Source organism: Nomascus leucogenys, chromosome 13, assembly GCF_006542625.1.
Source record: "Nomascus leucogenys isolate Asia chromosome 13, Asia_NLE_v1, whole genome shotgun sequence".
Classification (NCBI taxonomy): Eukaryota; Metazoa; Chordata; class Mammalia; order Primates; family Hylobatidae; genus Nomascus; species Nomascus leucogenys.
The window spans coordinates 74,290,363-74,296,688 of NC_044393.1; positions in this window are offsets into that span (position 1 = coordinate 74,290,363).

Below are 6,326 nucleotides of genomic sequence, written 5' to 3' on the forward strand. Positions count from 1 at the left end.
ACCGAAAAGGTCCTTTCGTAACCACTATATTTAGTATAGTGATATACTAGACTTACTTTCTAGTATATCACTTTGTATTTTCTAGTATACTACTTATTAACGTCTCACCATCTGATATCACCTTACCCATTTTTAGTTTTTTTTTTTTACACTTCCTACTAAAATGCAAGCTTCTTGAAAGCAGGGACATAGTCTATATTAATTTTTTATTTTTTTATTACATAGTAGGTGTGTATATTTCTGGGTTACATGAGATATTTTGATACAGGCATACGATGCATAACAATCACATCAGGGTAAATGGAATATTCATCACCTCAAGCATTTGTCCTTTGTGTTACAAACAATCCAATTATATGTTTATTTTAAAATGTATAATTAAATCATTATTGTCTATAGTCACTCTGTTGTGCTGTTGAATACTAGATCTTATGCACTCTACTTTTTGTACCCATTAACCATCCCCACTTCCTCCCCACTTGCCCACTACCCTTCCCAGCCTCAGGTAACCATCATTCTACTCTCCATGTCTGACATTGTCTCTCTTGTTCACTGTTTTATTCTCAGTACCTGGGAAAATGCCTGACACTTAGTAAAGTTCCAATATGTGTTTTTTAAATAAAGACACCTGCAATTTTTTTAAGTTTCAAAAGTAAAAATGCTCATTTTAGAATTTTTAATAATATAAAGAAGTAAAAAGAGATTCAAAATTATCAATAATGACTTTATCTGGAGGTACTCATTGTACACTTGTTGGTGTATGTTAGGGCACAGACAAGTAAATGTATAGCAGCTGCAATCATCTAACTGCACCCCTGTTTTATTATCTTCTTTTCCTTATATTCTTCTCTCTTTTCCCTCTAGCAAAATAAAATAAATTTCCCTCATAGACTCATGTATAACAGTCTGGTGATAATTTCCTTGGAATCACTCTGCATAGTTTGTCAATGTAGTTTTTGCCAATAGTAAAAAAAAGCAAAAAGCAAAAAACAGTACTCTCCCAAAGAGGAATCTTGGCACTCATATTTTTCTGCACTTCCAAAATGTGGAATACAGCACAATATGGAGACAGTGTTGAGTGCTGTGGGGACAGACAAGAGACACAAACACTTTCTCCTTTTTAGTGGGTCAGAGAATGCCTACCTTCAGAAGGATGTGAGTTCTCAGCTGACACCTGGAGTATATCTAGATCAGCCACAGTAGATTCACAAGGTTTGGAACCTGTAGGGTGGGAGAGGCAGGGAATTCTAAAGTCCCTCTGACCTCTGGTTCATTAATCACATCTCCTTTTCTGACCCTGACTCTCCTGTCTCCCTCATACAAACTCTTGTGATTACACTGAAACCACCTGGAAAATCTAGTACAATCCACCTATCTCAAGACTCTTGACTTAGTCACATGTGCAAAATCCCTTTTTAGATGGAATATAACATAGTTACAGGTTGTGAGAATTAAGCCATGAACACCTTAATTGGGTGGGGGAAGTTATTATTCTGCCTACTATGGTTCTGTATCATCAATCAGATCAATTCAATGGGGAGCTTATTTCTTTTAATTTTATGCTGTCATTTCCTCATCTGTAAAAGGTAATAAGAGTTCTACAACAACTTAGGTTTGTTCTGAAGAGTAAATGCTTTGAAGGTTCTCCCACATATCAGATACTTAAGAAGCTATTATTATTGCAGTGAATAATATAATTTTACAAATAGCCTCATGGAGTTAAAAATTCCACCACCCACATATATTGATGGAATGTGGTAGGACTTATGAGGCAATATATGAGAATTTAATAAGATATAATAGTAATTTATTCTAGATACATATATACCCAAATCATGAATGATATAGTTTTTGAATTACCCTTGAAGAGTCATTAATATTTTAGCAACTCTAGCAGAAAATGATGAATACGTTTTTTGGAACATTAACTTATTTTCCCATCTTTGACAAGGTAAAGTTATCTACATTTGCATATTTTCAGTCTACTTTTTTTCTCTATGATCAAGAAGATTCTTGTGTTTTTCTATTGTGATTCTATATCCTCATCCACATCTAGTGAGTGCCTGCTTTGTGTCAGCTGTGCCTTTGGGCTTTTTGTGATGTAGTTTTTTTTTTTTTTTGGTAAGATGGAGTCTCACTCTGTGACCCAGGCTGGAGTGCAGTGGCTCGATCTTGGCTTACTGCAACCTCCACTTCTTGGGTTCAAGTGAGTCTTCTGCCTCAGCCTCCTGAGTAGCTGGGGTTACAGGTGCCTGCCACAACGCCTGGCTAATTTTTGTATTTTTAGTAGAGACGGGTTTTCACCCTGCTGACTAGGCTGGTCTTGAACTCCTGGCCTCTAGTGATTCACCCGCCTAAGCTTCCCAAAGTGCTGGGATTACAGGTGTGAGCCACCGCACCTGGCCTGTGATGTAGTTTTAAGATAACAAATAGAGATAGAAACAAGCAGAGCATCATGAATTTAGGACAACAAATAGAAAGAGACACACCCAGCTGGGCGCGGTGGCTCATGCCTGTAATCCCAGCACTTTGGGAGGCCGAGGTGGGCAGATCATGAGGTCAGAAGTTCGAGACCAGCCTGGACAACAGAGTAAACCCCATCTCTACTAAAAATACAAAAATTAGCTGGGCACGGTGGCACGTGCCTGTAGTCCCAGCTACTTGGGAGGCTGAGGCAGAAGAATCATTTGAACCCAGGAGGTGGGGTTTGCAGTGAGCTGAGATCATGCCACTACACTCCAGCCTGGGCAGCAGAGCAAGACTCCATTTAAAAAAAGAAAGAGACAAACACATAAATTGAGCATCATTGAAAAGGGCCTGCATACTAAAAAAAGAGTAGAAAGAATCGTGGCTAAGAAAAAACAGTAGGAATTCAGAGTTGTAGTCAGGTTGTGGGGGACAGATTTTGAGGAAATCGGTGGTGATTCAAAGGAAAGATATTGCTAATGACAGAGGTATAAAATTTGGTAAAGATGTTCAGAACAAAGAGAATATGTTTCTTACCCTTTGACATTTGAGAGATGACAGTAAACAGCAATGTTTTTTTCATTACTTTCAGTTGCTAGATTTTATTTTGTTCCATCCAACTCCATGCTTGGGCTGGCATGTGGGGCTTCATTTTTGTTTGAATTATACATCGTCCAGTGGATATGTTATATTCTCTTCAAGTCTCATAAACCCATTGCATGTTATTCATACTCATGAAACCATTTACAGTCCATCTCTCTCCTCCTCCAGCAATCTTTATCATTCCCTATACCTTTTTTCTCAACAGAGAAACTGACCCTTCCTCTGTTTAAGTTCACTTTTTCCAACTGTTCAGAAATATTAATCTCACCTTCAATCTACAAACATGTCCTCTAAACACACAACCATGTTTCCTTGTAAGCAGCTACCCTCATTTTCTCCCTTCTATAAGCAAACTTTGTTAGAGAACCTACCAAACCACTTATTTTCTTTCATTTCCTATTTTCTAGTAAACTCATTTGGATATGATTTCTGATTTTAATATGATAGACATGCACCTGCAATCATTAAATCCAGTGATTGCCTTTTATTTAGTTAGACTGCTCTATAGAATGGTAACATTAATCATGCTTTTCTTCCTTCACTGTAACACATTATTTTATTACCCACCCTTCAGCTCACTGATCATTGTCTTTATGGCTTTCTTCTAGCTGTATCCCAATAGTTGGTGCATCCCATGGTTTCATCTTTGCTCCTTAACTCATACAGACATGACTGCTGTGTGCTATTATTCTCTTATGCAGATTTTCTTAACAGCAATGGACATTCCTGAATAAGCAAAACTAAAAAGGCCAAAGTAAATTTGTCCCTAAAGTTTCCTGTGTTTCCTGTTTCATTAAATGAAGCCAATGACATTATTATTCATTGAGGTGTCCAAACACAAAAGCTCAAACATTTTTGAAATGCCTTCCTTCAACCTCATATCACTTGGTTACCAAGTCATTCTTATTATTCTGCCTAAGTTAAATATGAAATTCCTTTCTTCAGCTCCATATCTCTGTCAGTGCAGGCTTCTTTTCCCAGTTGTCTCAATTATCCCTGAACTGAGAGAACTCTTGTGATGTCTCATCCTCTATGTCTTCCTTTCCACAGATTTGAGTACAATATTATCTACTTTAACACTTGTTTCAAATATTGGACAGGAAAGAATGATACATAAGACCTTTACAATATGGCCACTGATATGGATTAAATGTTTGTGTCCCCATTTTCCCAATTTTTATGTTGTGGTCCTAATCCCCAATGTGATAATGTTTGAAGGTGGGCCTTGGAGAGGATGATTGGATTTGGATTAAGTCATGGGGATAGTGCTCCTGTAATGGGATTGCTGCCATTGTAAGTGGATGAGGAGACCAGAACTCTCTCTGGGAGATGTGAGGATGTAGTGAGAAGGTGACTGTGTATAAGCCAGGAAGTGGGCCCTTAGCAGAACCTGACCATTCTGGCACCCTGATCTTGGACTTCCAGTCTCCAGACCAGTGAGAAATAAATATTCGTTGTTTAAGTTACCCAGTCTATGGTATCTTATTATATCGGCCTGAGAAAATTAATACAACCACAAATTCCTTTTCTTAATTTGCCAAGCCACATCTCATTTTTAACTATACTAACTTATTTTTTAAACATACGCAGAGCTGAGGGGTACCACTATTCAAATATCGTTAAAAAGCTTTCTAAAGGCACACAAACGCATGAGTTCAGGCAGTGTACCACAACTGTAAATGCTGGAAAGAAGCTCTAATGGACAAAGCACTTGAGCACAGGCAGTAGCAAGAGGCTGGCTGAATCTGTGACACTCCAGAGGCATGGTTGTAAACATTTGGCAGCACTAACAGTGGCTCAGAAAGGGCTAACCACTGGCAACAGTGGAAAAAAAATAGTTACTCCACATTTTTACAACTGACATTGCTATTTCTGAAACCTTCCTCTTCTTTCCCTTTCTCTATGTTGTAATAGGAATTCCGGTATTGACGTGTCTCAAGTATGATTAATAAGCAATTCATGCAATAAATATTCTATGAATATGAAAAATATTTGAGGGCAAAGAGTGATTACTTTTGTTCTGATTAGTCTCGTAATGACAGCCTGTTTTGACATAAGTTAGCTCTGGCTAATCTCAACCAAAATATTTTCAGGTACAGTTCATCTGAAGTTTTAAGTTATTCTCAAATAGATAATATCATCTAGAGTAGCATGCTCAAATACCATAATACTCATTGTGTGGGGGAGCAATTAAAACTGAAGATTATTCAGGTGAATATATTGCTTGGCTTTAGAAACTGGAACTGCAAAATGGATTCTTAAGAATGTGAGTCTAGTAAAAGAAACAACAGAGAATGAACACTGACAAATAAGAGATGCATAGTGGCAGAAAGAATTAGAAGTCATAATGATACTTGTAGAAAAGGAAATTAGAGCAGAAAAAAAAAGTAACCCTGGCAACAAAAAGAACTGTAAACATTTTTAGAGATAGGAAGAAAGAGAAAAAAAAATCATGGTAACTGAAAAAAAAATAGGTCCTTTACATTAGAGGAGTGTATTTTTCACTAACATATTTACTCACACACACACTGAGAATAGGAAATCTATCCAACAATTTCAGCAAAAGACAACAAATTCTTTTAAGAAAGCCAAAAAGTAAAATAAAAAAATTCCGATTAATCTTCTTGGAAAAAGTACTCTAATATCAAAACTTTATTATTTTTTCTTTTTTACTAAAAAAAAACTCTAGAGTTAGAAGTTAACCTTTAATTGCATAGTGTCATGTTACATTCAGCATTACATAATTTGAATATTCATACTCAATTTTATAAGCTGACAATTATAAGGAGTTTGCTTTTAAATGGCCTCAGGCTTTAACTAGGCTAGGATCGTCCTTGGTTTGGAAAACACAACATCCCATTGAGCATTACCCAGGAATCTGATCATTACTTCAAAAAAAAATCTCATTTTTATGGCCAGAGAGAATAAGATAGGAGAATTTCTGCATGAAAATGTAATTGTATGATCCAACTGATGAGGTGGAGGGGGAAAATGTTATAACCATTTGTAAGATGGTTTGGTTGTGTATTATATGAAGCTGAACATAGATTTACCATACAATCCAGAAATCACACTCCTAGTTATTTACTCAATATCCAAGAAAGGGTGCAATTGGGCCCTAAGATGTAGAAGAATAAATGTGAAAACAGAATCGGGTCAACTATATTAAATTCCTAACATATATTCAATGCATTTAAAAAAAAACTCTCACAAATGAAATCCTGATACCAGATGCCTCCACTGGAGTATTCTTCCAT